Raw genomic sequence first — 15,000 nt, 5'->3', positions numbered from 1 at the left:
TTCTTAAAAGATATATATATATATATATATATATATATATATATATATATATATATATATATATATATATATATATAGAGAGAGAGAGAGAGAGAGAGAGAGAGAGAGAGAGAGAGAGAGAGAGAGAGAGAGAGAGAGAGAGAGAGAGTACGTTTATTTGTCAAATGAATGCGAATGATTTTAGCAATAATTCCCAAACTAAAATGTGTTATTATAATGGCAGTATTTAATGACCAGTGCAGAATATGACAGTATTCTGTCATATTGTGTCCACAATACAGTGTCTGCCGTTTATTCCGTCCAATATCAGTGCTCAAAATACAGTGACTGGTATAGTGATACGTTGGACTCAAATATAGTGCTTGGGAAGATATCTGCTCAAAATACAGTGACTGATGTAGTGATACGTCGTACACAAATAGAGTGCTTGGGAAGATATCTGCTCAAAATACAGTGACTGATATAGTGATACGTTGTACTCAAATATAGTGCTTGGGAAGATATCTGCTCAAAATACAGTGACTGATGTAGCGATACGTTGTACTCAAATATAGTGCTTGGGAAGATATCTGCTCAAAATACAGTGACTGATGTAGTGATACGTTGTACTCAAATGTAGTGCTTGGGAAGATATCTGCTTAAAATACAGTGACTGATGTAGTGATACGTTGTACTCAAATATAGTGCTTGGGAAGATATCTGCTCAAAATACAGTGACTGATGTAGTGATACGCTGTACTCAAATATAGTGTTTGGTAAGACATTTTATTACCTGAATATAGTGGTAGCAACCCGGAAATACTCTAATCGAACTGAATGTAGAATTTAGGCCAAAGACCAAGCACTGGGACTTATGAGGTCATTCAGCGCTGAAACGGAAACTGACAGTGAAAGTTTGAAAGGTGTAACAGGAGAAAAACCCCAAAGCAGTTGCACTACGATTCAACAGTTAGGAGAGGGTGGAAAGTCAGTAAGAGAATATGAACGGAGGTACAGTAAAAGGGAGAAATACTCTAATAGAATATAGTGCAACAAACACATTCTTTTCAAATACAGAGGTGGCAACAAGGAAACACTCTATTAAAGTATGGTGTCACATTCTCTTCAAATATAGCGCACTCTATTAAGTTATAAAATATAAATACTAAAGTGACTGCCAAACGACCTGATTCTGTCTAAACAGCCCCCTTCTAAGTATAGAGGCCCACAGACGGTCGACAGGTCCTGTCTAAATACAGCCAACCGGCCAGCTAGACAGACGGGCGGTCAGGCAGATTCTATCTCAATATAGAGCGCGCAAGACCGCCAAAACTCCACGGAACCTCAAAAATCCAATTTTTTTTTCTTTCTTTTGGCCTCCTCTCTTCATTATTATCAAAATAGGAAGTAGCGACGCGGTAAGCCTCTTCATCAAACGATCTTCCTACGAGGAGGGAAAACCGTCCTTATGGCGCCCTGGGCACAGGGGTCATATTCCCCCAACTATTTCACCAAAGGGTACCTGACGTGATTCTGTAGCTACAAGGTAATGATAAGCAGATTTCGGGCAATTCTGTAGGCATCAGATAGATAGACAGAATTTAGGCCAAAGGCCAAGCACTGGGACCTATGAGGTCATTCAGCGCTGAAACTGAATTTGACAGTAGAAAGGTTTGAAAGGTGTAACAGGGGGGAACGCCTCGCAGTTGCACTATGAATCAATTGTTAGAGAGGGTGGAAAGTATGATGGAAGAAAGATAATATGAACGGAGGTACAGTAAAAGGAATGAAAGGGGTTGCAGCTGCGAAGAACCTTAAGTAATGCCTACAGTGCACCGCATGAGGTGCCTGACGGCACTACCCTCTTACGGGGTGTAGGCATCAGATTGGATTTTAAAAAAATATGTTTTGGGGGAAATTATTTAAAGGGTGGGGTGGGGGGTTTAGGACCCATTATGGAGCAGATACAAGGGGGAGAGGAGGAGGGGGGGTTTCATTCCCTAATTACAGGTTAATAAAATCCCCGGAACGTCAATATGGCAGCGTTAATAGATTGATAGACTTTTTCCATTTTTTTTTTTTTTCAATTTATCCCAAACTTCAAACAGCACTCGGTGAAGCCTAGATGAAAAAAATCTATTTCATATCGCTTATTAAAGATGATGATGGACTTGCTAACAGTAACCACTCCTTTCCCTATAGGCAACTACCTGGGTTCGATCCCAGAGGAGGGTGAGGAATGAACGGTAAACACAGTTCTTTCAATAACCAGAATGCCTTTGCTGACCTAGGAGGGCCTTGAAGAGGATAAGAAACCATTTATCAACCCGAATACTTCCCTTATACTTCCAGGCTTTGGATTTTTCTTCGTGATTCTGTGTTTCCAGGGTTTTTGATTTGAAGGAAATATGGAAAACCAAAATAAGCAAGTAAAAAATGCGCCGAAGTTTCTTCAGCGCAATCGAGTTTTCTGTACATCGTATAATCAAGGCCACCGAAAACAGATCTATCTTTCGGTGGTCTCGGTATAATGCTGTATGAGCCGCGGCCCATGAAACTTTAACCACGGCCCGCTGGCGGCTTATCCAATATTGCTGCCAGAAGCACGATTATGTCTAAATTCAACCTTAAATAAAATAAAAACTATTGAGGCTAGAGGGCTGCAATTTGGTATGTTTGATGATTGGAGGGTGGATGATCAACATACCAATTTGCAGCCCTCTAGCCTCAGTAGTTTTTAAGATTTGAGGGCGGACAGGAAAAAGTGCCGACAAAATAAAGTGCGGACGGACAGACAAAGCCGGCACAATAGTTTTCTTTTACAGAAAACTAAAACTGCATTATTTTGCACTCCGCTTCAAGATTCAATCCAAGAATTCATCAACTCAGTAATCAATAAAATATAGCAGAATGTCTTCAAAGTACCAAAACAAAAATACAACAAAAACCTCTGGAACTAATGGCCGAATTCATCCCAAATTCCGGCCCACCACTCCCTGACCCACGAACCATTCATTGACAAAATTACGTTAAAATCCATCCACAAAACCCTGAAGTATCATCGAGACAAACAAACAAACAAACTGGACGCGACTCGATCGCTACTGAGTTAAGGTAGCAACATGTACTTACTTAGGCCTAATATCACTCCTATTTCCAAAGGCGCCATTATCGGTAGGCCTACCACCTCGCTTACCGCGCAAAATCAATAACTAAGTACAGACACAAGACCTCCTGAAACAATAGAGTTGGCGAAGGAGAAGAGGAGATAATGATATATAAGAGAGAGAGAGAGAGAGAGAGAGAGAGAGAGAGAGAGAGAGAGAGAGAGAGAGAGAGAGGAACGTAAAAATTGTTGCTTACGATCGTAAAAAGCAAATTAACATCCCCGAAGAAAGTGGATAAAATTCTGAGACAGGAATACACAGACATACTGACAAAACAGACATAAACAGACAGTTCAAATGACAGACGATGTTTCGAGGCAGACATAAAGACAGACAGAGAGACACGGACACAACAGAAATAAGGACAGAAAACAGACATAAAATATACGAGCTTAGACTGCAACAAGTATATAGCGGCCTTAGTGAAATATTCTCTCTCTCTCTCTCTCTCTCAGTCAACGTCTCGCCAAAATTTGCCAAAGAAGGAGCCTCAAAAAACCACTTAAAACATTACAGCCTATAAAGAATTAGGCCTAGCAATGTATATGTGTGCACTCTCTCTCTCTCTCTCTCTCTCTCTCTCTCTCTCTCTCTCTCTCTCTCTCTCTCTCTCTCAAGGCAGGCCTACAGGCCCACTTGGAACCTCCCTAAACATTAGCAACAGAATTCCTTCAATTCATTTTAGGCCATCCCGCACCAAGCACGCTCCGGCTAGGCCTATACCCAGGGCATAAAAAAAATGCCCGGAACATCAAAAAAGTGTCCTGAGTGCGAAAGAAAGTGCCCACGCTCAAATGTCAAAGTGGTGAGACAGTGCGCACACACACATACACACACAAACACCCACTGTTTTATATTAGCACTCACAAACGTTTCTGCAAAAACACATACAAATACCCTCATATGCATAAACATCTGCAAAACACAAACATTTAGAAATACATTAACACAAACCCATTTCCATTCGGGAATAACACCAGCAAAAAACACACACATGCACAAACACATGTGGTAGTGCACAAACACTCACGTAAATATATATACAAACTAGTAAAAAAAACTTGTAAAAACAAACACTTATCTATAGACAGAAAAAACAACCAATAAGAAAAACTTCAATAAAAAATATACAATCGCACAAAAAAAAAACATGTAAAAACCCAGACTCACTAACAAACATCCTGCAAACAAACAAACAAACAGGGAAAAACAAACAAAAAAATAAAAATAGATGTGGCTAAACATACACACACACATTTATCTACTTCCACAAACAAAGACCCACACAAACACACACACACACATGTGGAATTAAAAAGAAATCCTAAAATAAACATGTAAGATAATCTCCCACACTGTACTAGGGATTTAGGACCTAGGCCTAGAGAGGCCTACGCTTAGTCGAGTCTAAGAGAGCCACGTGGTGGATAATAAGATTAGGCCAAGATAGGGCCTCGGGCCATAAGATCTGGCGTCAGATATATGAGCAGACTTATATTTATATATATATATATATATATATATATATATATATATATATATATAATATAGTTTTGATATTTACAAAAGTCAAATAAATAAAAAAAAAACAATCAGTTATGCATAAACCACAATTGATTAATCATAACGCCACAAATATTGAAGCAAAGAAGCGTGGAATAATAATAATAATAATAATAATAATAATAATAATAATAATAATAAAACACGAATTATTATTATTATTATTATTATTATTATTAAGCATTTAATATTACAAGGGAACAAAATAAACAACAATCTCTAACTCCTCATACTTCCTATTCCATCTCTCTCTCTCTCTCTCTCTCTCTCTCTCTCTCTCTCCCAGCCTGTTTACCAATCGCCCAAATGTGTCCTTAACCCCGAAGAAACGGCATTAAAAAGTGACCAAATTATTCCCACACATACCCTATTGTGGCCTTGCGTAATCGCTCTCTGCCCCGACGAATAAACAGGGGGGGCCCCCCAAGGGCGGCTTACAAATGTCGCATTGTCCACTCGACGAAGGGCTTACGCTGAAGGCGCCCTCGGTAATGGGGATATCTGAAGTCTGGACGGTAAGGGATTATGATTCAATGTCAAGCCTGGGGGGGGGAGTGATGTGAAATATGGAGTGTAATGTCCGTAGGTTTAATTTATTTTCTGCTAGTCATTATTATATATATATATATATATATATATATATATATATATATATATATATATATATATATATATATATATATTACTATTATTACTGTAATAATAATAATAATAATAATAATAATAATAATAATAATTATTATTATTGTTATTATTATTATTTATGAATATACATTCATATGAAAAAGACAAAAATGTCTTTAAACTTCCTTGCAAATTTTTACAGAAAAGAATGCCCACCCACGAGAGAGAGAGAGAGAGAGAGAGAGAGAGAGAGAGAGAGAGAGAGAGAGAGAGAGAGAGAGAGAGAGAGAGAGAGATCGTAAGCATCCGGTCAAGAGCTCCAACATTCAGGAACAAGACGGGAATAAAACCACCTGGTGATTAATTACCTGTTCTCATTCTAAGTAGCTGTTATTGACACTGAACATTTCCAAGTGACTTTCGAAGAAGTTTGGAATAACACACGAAGGTGGTAAGTAAGCTATTTCAAGAGGTGACGAATAAAGCGGAAAGACCAATTTAATAAATACGTAAGTAGATAGATAGACATCTAATACATGAAAGCAAACACACACGTATATGTGTATGTATATGTACATATATATATATATATATATATATATATATATATATATATATATATATATATATATATATATATATATATATAAGTATATACATATATATGTGTGAGACACGAGAGAGAGAGAGAGAGAGAGAGAGAGAGAGAGAGAGAGAGAGAGAGAGAGAGAGAGAGAGAGAGAGAGCATTCACCTGTCATATCAACCCCTCCCCCCGTCCCTTGGCCACTCCCCTTCACTCCCCGCCCCCCCATTCCAACCGTCCATTCCCTTGAATTTCCAGCTACAAAATCAGCAGGAACAGAGAGAGAGAGAGAGAGAGAGAGAGAGAGAGAGAGAGAGAGAGAGAGAGAGAGAGAGAGACCCTTGACATTTCAGCAATTCAGAGAGAGAGAGAGAGAGAGAGAGACGTGTTTTCAAAATCATCACGAGGCTCCACGCCGAAGTCAGAGTCAGATCAAACGAACACAACCATTTTTTTTTTACTCGCCTTTATTATCAAGCAAAGTTTAGCTTTCAAAGTCGAGTGGGGAAAAACAGCTGCTTGCATGCGTGCGTGCGTGCGTGAGAGAAAACAAGGAATTGCGCATGTATTTCACGTGCGCGTACGCGCGCGCAGTGACATGCCCCTCTGAAACATGACTCAACAACCTAATGCCAAAATCTTAAGTTTGTTTCTCAAGCCATCAACGAGTATTCGGACACAGGATATGTTGGCGGACAGATTACTGGAAAATAAGTCGGATCACGGACGCGTATATTTTTCAACTAAGCGCGCTTTCGCGCGCGTACTTGACATTCCCACGTAAACGATTCTTCCGGCATAAGTTTTATCGGGCCATCGTGATTTTGTGAAGCCATCAACGAGCTCTCGAACACAAAAGAGATCGAAGCTCTGATTCTAATACTCGATACGTGATGGCGCATATCATTAACATTACTGACATAACTCGACGTTCGAGTACCGCTGGGAGAGGCGTTAATGACTTTCACGTTTATTGTATGTATATATATATATATATATATATATATATATATATATATATATATATATATATATATATATATATATATATATTCACACTCATACCTTAACCTGTTACAATAAGGACAAAACTCCTGCACACAATGTGCCCCTCACCTAGCTTCTCAAAGCTATTACCTTGTGAGACCAAACAGGAACTTATTCATAGACTGCTGACCTCTGAAACCTTGTCAGTGTGCTCTGAAGATGAAAACAATGCTGCCGACCTTGACGGCTAAACCGGGGCGCGGCAGCAGAGTGTAGGGTGCATAGTTGCATATGTACAGGACGGGCATCCTCACCCAACTTCCCCCCAACCAAAATAATAATAATAAATTATAATAAAATTGAGAAACTTCCAACAGACATTAGGAGTCTGTTGTGAGCTCCAACCCTTTTACAGTGGGACCCTAAGACGGTGCCACAATTCGTGAGAACTCGCAGGACCCTCATCATTACCCCAGGAATGGCAGAGGTGGTCCAGACCCAAATTAAAGGGGCCGGTTTCAAGTAGATCGAACTCACTCACTCTCTCTCCCCCTCTCTCGATCGATATATTACTACCTCTGGTGACGCCTCCCGGAGGGAGTAAATGAGGCCTCGTCGAAGTCATTCAGAGGTTTCTAAAAGGCGGTGCCGCACGAACGTAATTTCTGACATTTTTTTTAACTGCAAACCAGCGTCCATTATCTTGCCCAGGCCTGAGGTAAACGAAGGAAATTAGGGCGGGGTTTGACCCTGGAGATAGTGAGGGTTCTGCTTCATTATATATTATAACCATTATTAAAGAACAAAATCATTTACAAAGAAAGTAAAAAGAAGTTACAATGAAAACAGTATACTTCATTGTACTGTTCCAGCCCAGAGGCAACACATATAACAATTCCTTCTTTCCCTAAGTTTCCTTTGATAGTAATTTCAAAGGAAAACGCTAGAGAGAGAGAGAGAGAGAGAGAGAGAGAGAGAGAGAGAGAGAGAGAGAGAGAGAGAGAGAGAGAGAGAGAGAGAGAGAGCATCAAAAACAACGAAACCACAACAAAACAGAAGGAGCCTCGAGGAGTATTTGATTCTATTCAGTATCCTTCATTCTTCTAAATGAGGCGTACAAAAGGTTTCTGTCTTAGAGGAATAGGATCCTGAGGGAATCCTCCTCCTCCTCTCTCTCTCTCTCTCTCTCTCTCTCTCTCTCTCTCTCTCTCTCTCTCTCTCTCTCTCTCTCCCAAAAACATCTGTTAACATCTTGACACATGAATTTTTTTTTAAAGTTTTTTTTCTGGGCCTATTTCATGGTTGCCTTAGAATGAATTCTCGGCAATTGTTTGTTTTTATTTGAATTCTTTCTGTTAAATTTAGATCAAAAATTTCTTTATCAATATTCGTGTTTTTATTTCATTTTTATTATACTACTTTCTGGTTCATTTTCTTGTCTGTATTGACTACTTTTAGGATAATATTCATTTTGAAGATAACAGCTTTTAGGGTAATACCTTTAATGCAACTGCTTTTCGGGTAATATTCACGCTGAAGATAACAGCTTTTCGGGCAATATTCACATTGAAGATAACTTCTTTTCGAGTAATATTCACGTTGAAGATAACAGATTTTCGGGTAATATTCAAGTAGAAGATAACTGCTTTTCGAGTAATATTCATGTTGAAGATAACAGATTTTCAGGTAATATTCACGTTGAAGATAACAGGTTTTCGGGCAATATTCACGTTGAAGATAACAGCTTTTCGGGTAACATTCACGCTGAAGATAAGTTTTTTGGGTATTATTCACGTTGAAGATGAAAGCTTTTCGGGTAATATTCACGCTGAAGATAACAGCTTTTCGGGTAATATTCACGTTGAAGATAACAGTTTTTTTGGGTATTATTCACGTTGAAGATAAAAGCTTTTCGGGTAATATTCACGTTGAGCATAACAGCTTTTCGAGTAATATTCACTTTGAAGATAACAGCTTTTCGAGTAATATTCTCTATGAAGATATCAGCTTTTCGGGTAATATTTACATTGAGGATAACAGCTTTTCGGGTAATACTCTCGTTGAAGATAACAGCTTTTCAGGTAGTATTCACGTTGTAGATAACAGCTTTTCGGGTAATATACATGTTGAAGATAACAGCTTTTAGTATTCACGTTGAAGATAACTGCTTTCCGGGTAATATTCACGTTGGGATATAACAGCTTTTCGAGTAATATTCACGTTGAAGATAACAGGTTTTCGGATAATATTCACGTTGAATATAACAGCTTTTCAGGTAATCCTCTCGTTGAAGATAACTGCTTTTCGGGTAATATTCAAGTTGAAGATAACAGCTTTTCGGGTAATATTCACGCTGAAGATAACAGCTTTTCGGGTAATATTCACGCTGAAGATAACAGATCTTCGGGTAATATTCACGCTGAAGATAACAGCTTTTCGGGTAATATTCACGCTGAAGATAACAGATCTTCGGGTAATATTCACGTTGAAGATAATTGCTTTTCGGATAATATTCACGTAAAGGATAACTTATTTTCGGGTATTATTCACGTTGAAGATAACTGCTTTTCGGGTAATATTCACGTTGAAGATAACAACTTTTCGGGTAATGTTCACGTTGAAGATAACTGCTTTTCGGGTAATATTCATATATCAGATAACAGTTTTTCGGGTATATTCATATTGAAGATAACAGCTTTTCATGCTAATATCAACCGTTACTTGAGTAATATTTTTGTTTATATTAACTACTTTTTGGGTAATATTTTTATATTAACTGCTTTTCTGGTAATATTCATAACTATATCAATTTTTTCGGGTAATATTCATGTTTATATCAACTGATTTCCGGATAATATTCGTGTCGAAGATTACTGCAAGTCAGGTAATACTTACGGGTAATATTCATGTTTCAGATAACTGCTTTCCGAGTAATATTCATATTCATATGAACCGATTTTCCGGAAATATAGCGTTTATATTAACTGTCTTCCATCCAACATTCATGTTTGGATAAAAGTTTATCTTCAGGTAATAATCATGTTAATATTAACTGTTTTCCGCGTAATATCCATGTTAATATTAACTGGTTTTCATTCCCTGAGATAAGTTATATTGAGTGAGGCTCCAGGTCCCAAACTGTGGGTCCTAATACTTGGTCATTAGAGAGAGAGAGAGAGAGAGAGAGAGAGAGAGAGAGAGAGAGAGAGAGAGAGAGAGAGAACTTCTTTACGGTAAGAAAAGTTCAACCTCTTGAGAGACATTTTTGAGATCGAGACAGATTCAAGTTCCGTTTAACATTCAGACTTAAGCCCTCCTGAAGTATAAGGAGTTAGGCTCTAAAATCGCTAAGGGAAATTGGGTAAAAAAGTGGCCCACTCCCTCGGCCCACCCACTGGCCGCTCCAACACGCCCCCCCCCCACTTCCCCCGGCGGCGGCTTTTACAAGAGTCAGATTGGGATAAATTGGGTAAACAAACAAATAATTAACAATATTTTATACTTAATGTGATGTAATGAGTTGACAACTTTTGAGTGAATTCATTATTTTTATATCGAATTTTATTGTTAATAATAATAATAATAATAATAATAATAATAATAATAATAAATATTATCATTATACTACTGCAATTATCATTACGGAAACTCATAAGATAAAATTAAAATGACCACAATTTTCCTTTGAATAATCACATACATACACACCATGTTTTTCCCCCTTATCGTACTTGTTCCTTCTGGCCTGGGCTAGAAAAATGGCACTTGGGGAAGCCAATCCCACAGGAATTTGCAAAGGGCACAACAGATTCCTACCCTAGTCGCATAGGCCTATGTAGAGCATAAGCCAGTGCTTTCGTTAAGTTTACACATTATTAAGGAAATGTAACGAATGTGATAATTAGGAAGGTGAAGAATAAATCTCTCTCTCTCGCACAAATAATACCGAAAATTACAACAATAACCAGAGAGAGAGAGAGAGAGAGAGAGAGAGAGAAAAGCGTCCATCCCGAGTGATGAGAGTGAGGCAGAGCCTTGGGGGAGGAGGCAGTGGGAGGAGGAACGTGGGGGGGAGAGAGAGAAGGGGGGGGAGTGGGAGGGAGGGAGGGAGGGAGAGAGACAGTCAGAACGCTGGTAGTGTAGAAGGTGAGCACAGGGCCTAGGGGGAGACGGAGTCAGGATGTTTCAAGCCTTCGAGAGAGAGAGACAGAGAGAAAGAGAGAGAGAGAAAGCTAGTACTAAAACCAGCCAACGAGACGATTTCGTTGCAAAAGGGGCGACACGGACAGACCACGAAATAAAAGGACCACCGTGATTTAAAGGAGATGTGGAGGAGAATATCTGTATACACAACACGCGGAGGCAAAAATCAATAACGGAGAGCCTGGCCCAAGACGGTGGTGGTACTACACGGAGCGTCTTTTTGGCATGAACCCGAAGGGGAGAGAGAGAGAGAGAGAGAGAGAGAGAGAGAGAGAGAGAGAGAGAGAGAGAGAGAGAGAGAGAGAGAGAGAAACTCTGGTTGGTCTATCATATATATATATATATATATATATATATATATATATATATAACAGGAAATATATCATAGGTAATACCACTTGCTTTAAATCTGGGGAAAAATATCGCGAGATTCAACCAGATATACCGATGGGAAATATATCGAATTTTGGGGGAGAATTTTCCTTAACTGAGGGTAAATACATCTATGAATAAAATAGACTTGCTTGGGAAAATAAAAGACATTTACAGCGGGAAATATACACCAAGAGTAAAAACATCGCTGGGCAGACTGAACGAGCCTGACCGAGGGGAAACATAGCATACGCCATGAACACACCAGCATCTGAGGGGAAACGTATCCCACTACAATATCAAAACGGCTTTTAGAAGGGGGAAATATATCGTAAGGCAACATGAAACAAATTAACAGAGATGGGGGAAATATATCGCAAGAACACAGGTTTAGCGGCGGAAATATATTGTGGGTAAATACACAGGTCGAACGTCTTCCCTACCTCGCTCGCAGCGAGGGGAAACATCGTACGCCATAGAAACACGGAGGAATGAAACAGGCTTCCTCCGAAGGGGTGGGGGGGTGAGGGAGGGGGGAAATATATCGTATACTGCGCAGAAGACGAAAGATAAATAAGAGGAAAAGCATTCGATGTCCTTACCTTAATATGTCAATTCAGACGGCGGTGAGTTTTGTCGGAAGAAATCATGGTATGTATAGATCCTCCTCTAAATTGGGCGGCGTCTCCATGGGTCACTTATTATTTACTTTTATTTCCTTTCCTTTTTTTTCTGTTTCTACCTACACATGACAAGTCGCGGAATGGAATCAAGAAAGGGAGATTGACGTAGAGCAATGGACAAAATGCAAAAAAAAAAAAAAAACTTTCTTCTACAGAACAACAGCGATGGAGACTACGAGAATGCAATACGGTTTATTTTAGCACCAAAGGCGGACACAATTTATTTTTACCCCCGTCGTGCATTTCTCCGAAAAGCGGACACTCTTTATAACGACCACCAGAAGGGCATGTCTCTCTTTCCTTGCACAGAACGACTGACAAAAAATTAAAAATAAAAATAAAAAATCGTTGGTCGCGAGGCGAGGAGACTCGAGGGGTAGAGAGAGAGAGAGAGAGGGAGAGAGACCGACCTTCGTGCACCTCCAGCGCGGGACAGTTCACTTATGAACGTCTTGTCCCTCGTCAACCGCCAACCCGCAAACTTTAAGTCGCGCCAAATCCGCCGAAACTTCGTTCGGAATCCCTCCGTTCGTCTGAACGCCGTTCGCTTCCGTTCCTTGTCTATTACTAAGCCGCGCCTAATCACTCAGCACCAATAACGATCCATTGAAGGGCAGCATATGAGCGGCAATCAAGACTAACTGGGGCGAAAACAGAATCATTCGCGAAATAAAAGCCACGTCTGGGGAGGACGGTGGTGAGGCGCCTTGCGCAGACGCAGTAGTGGGTGCGTTTTCAACAGCTGTATCTGGTGTCTGGGATAGCCTCTCTCTCTCTCTCTCTCTCTCTCTCTCTCTCTCTCTCTCTCTCTCTCTCTACAATAACGATTTCCCAGCACGGTGAATGAAAAAAAAAAGATCAATCACGCTTAATGAGATCACACTGATACGCATATCTGCGGTGCAAGAGTCCTTACCAGAGTGGCACCGTTACCTGCGTTAATTAATGGCTTCCGTGGAGGTCTTCGTAAAATGCATTTGCAATAATTGTTATTGTTACAGTTTGGGCGGTACCGAAATACTGTGGTGTAGGCAAATAACAAAATATTAGTTATTAAGCCACATATCATTACTAATACTATTATTTTTTTAAATGTAATGCATCTATTAAGAACATGCATGAATAACCGTAGACCTATAAGAAGTACTGAAGTATATTAATATTATTATTATTATTATTATTATTATTATTATTCAGAATAAACCCACAGTCACATGGAGCAAGCTTTAATGACAGTTGATTTATACAAAACAGAACACTACCACGGAGAGAGAGAGAGAGAGAGAGAGAGAGAGAGAGAGAGAGAGAGAGAGAGAGAGAGAGAGAGAGAGAGAGAGAGAGAGAGACGGAAGTATATCAGAAAACTAGACAAGTATCGTTAATTATACGACCAAAATCGAAGGAGACTCAACCGCCCACATTACAAAATTCACTGCACAAAAATAAAAACAAATAAATAAATTCTTTGCAAATGAAACAAAAAAAAAAAAACAAGACAAATGAACAACAAGCTTCTAAGTCTTTGCACGTCATTTGGTTCTGCCTCTAAAGCATAAGGCTTCAGCTATCCTATCAATAGTTTTCCGCAAACCGCGTAGCTTCTTCAGATTTAATCTCTCTCTCTCTCTCTCTCAGGATATATATATATATATATATATATATATATATATATATATATATATATATATATATATATATATATATATATATATATATATATATATATATATATCTTAAATTTGTCAGTAAGCCACCCACAGCTGAAACCCACAACACTTGAATGACCACCATATACCTAATTTACCGCTCAAATCAACAGACGTACATAGGAATTCGACAGGATTTGTCGAATTACTTCCGCCTCATTCAGGAGGAGAACACGAGCGCTCCTGTACAGAATGTAAGTGTCTCAACTGGTAAACTGTATAATATGTTTTTTTTTTTATTTATTAATATACCTATCTATCTATCTATCTATCTATCTATCTATCTATCATTTTATCTAATTATCTTTCCAGTGAAATTTTGATTGTGAAATAAACTGTTTTTTTTATCAAATAATAATAATAACAATATTTATTATTATTATTATTATTATTATTATTATTATTATTATTATTATTATTCGTCCACTAAACACTAATCTTGCCATCTACTCTTAAATTACAAGAATATTTCTAATAACAAAGAAAATCTACAAAACAACAAAAAAAACCCACGACAAAAAAAAAAAAATCCCACACATCGCCATTTTGAAATTACAGTTATCAAACCACGCTGATATATCTGACACCACATTTATGAATACAAAATAACCTAGTGTCCTTGTTTTGAATAATTTTTCATAGTTAAAACGGCTAACAAAAAGAAACAAATACATTCGTCATGGAAGGTCCATTTCATATTTTTTTTTTTGTTAGGCTGATTTTTTAATCTTTATTTTGTGTGGAAAGTTTAACAATTACAGACAAATAAAAAATAATATTCGTTAAAAACCGATATTCTAAAATTGTTTTTGTATTTTTATTTGTTTGTGTTATTATTTTATGAACGTTCAGACGTCTAACAAATACATTGTATATAATTTTACATACTTGCTTATTTTTTTATTAAATGTGTCTAACAAACAAACTGTTCATGCTTATAAATACTTTTTTCTTTTTTTGCTAAAATTATCTTTATTTATTTGTTTATTTCTTTGCACTTTTCTCGTTTCCATTTTGATCTAATTGAAGAGAATCTCAAAGAACGTTACACTACGACCTTCGTCACACAGGCTGCGACCCTAACCAGTCGACTTACAACCGCGGAGATCGATAGTAATCCCATAAAGTGTC

The 15,000-nt window shown here is 38.2% G+C and overlaps 1 protein-coding gene across 21 annotated transcripts in view; it reads right to left on the bottom strand.

Annotated features, from left to right (window-relative positions):
• The window catches only part of Prosap (prosap), a 422,776-nt gene that overhangs the window by 211,384 nt on the left and 196,392 nt on the right, over positions 1-15,000 (bottom strand). For 5 of the 21 annotated variants that reach the window (XM_067133642.1, XM_067133644.1, XM_067133653.1 and 2 more), the window contains exon 1: positions 12,083-12,602. The exons of 11 other annotated variants lie outside the window; for them this stretch is intronic. The gene's annotated coding sequence lies outside the window, so the exon portion shown is untranslated. Of the gene's footprint in view, positions 1-12,082; positions 12,889-15,000 lie in introns of those variants that run through there. 5 more of the 21 variants (XM_067133638.1, XM_067133646.1, XM_067133650.1 and 2 more) reach the window with 2 other exon arrangements.

This window comes from Macrobrachium rosenbergii, chromosome 34 (genome assembly GCF_040412425.1).
Source record: "Macrobrachium rosenbergii isolate ZJJX-2024 chromosome 34, ASM4041242v1, whole genome shotgun sequence".
Lineage (NCBI taxonomy): Eukaryota > Metazoa > Arthropoda > Malacostraca > Decapoda > Palaemonidae > Macrobrachium > Macrobrachium rosenbergii.
Note: the sequence above shows the minus strand (reverse complement) of the source record. Positions and strands in the feature narration are given on the sequence as shown.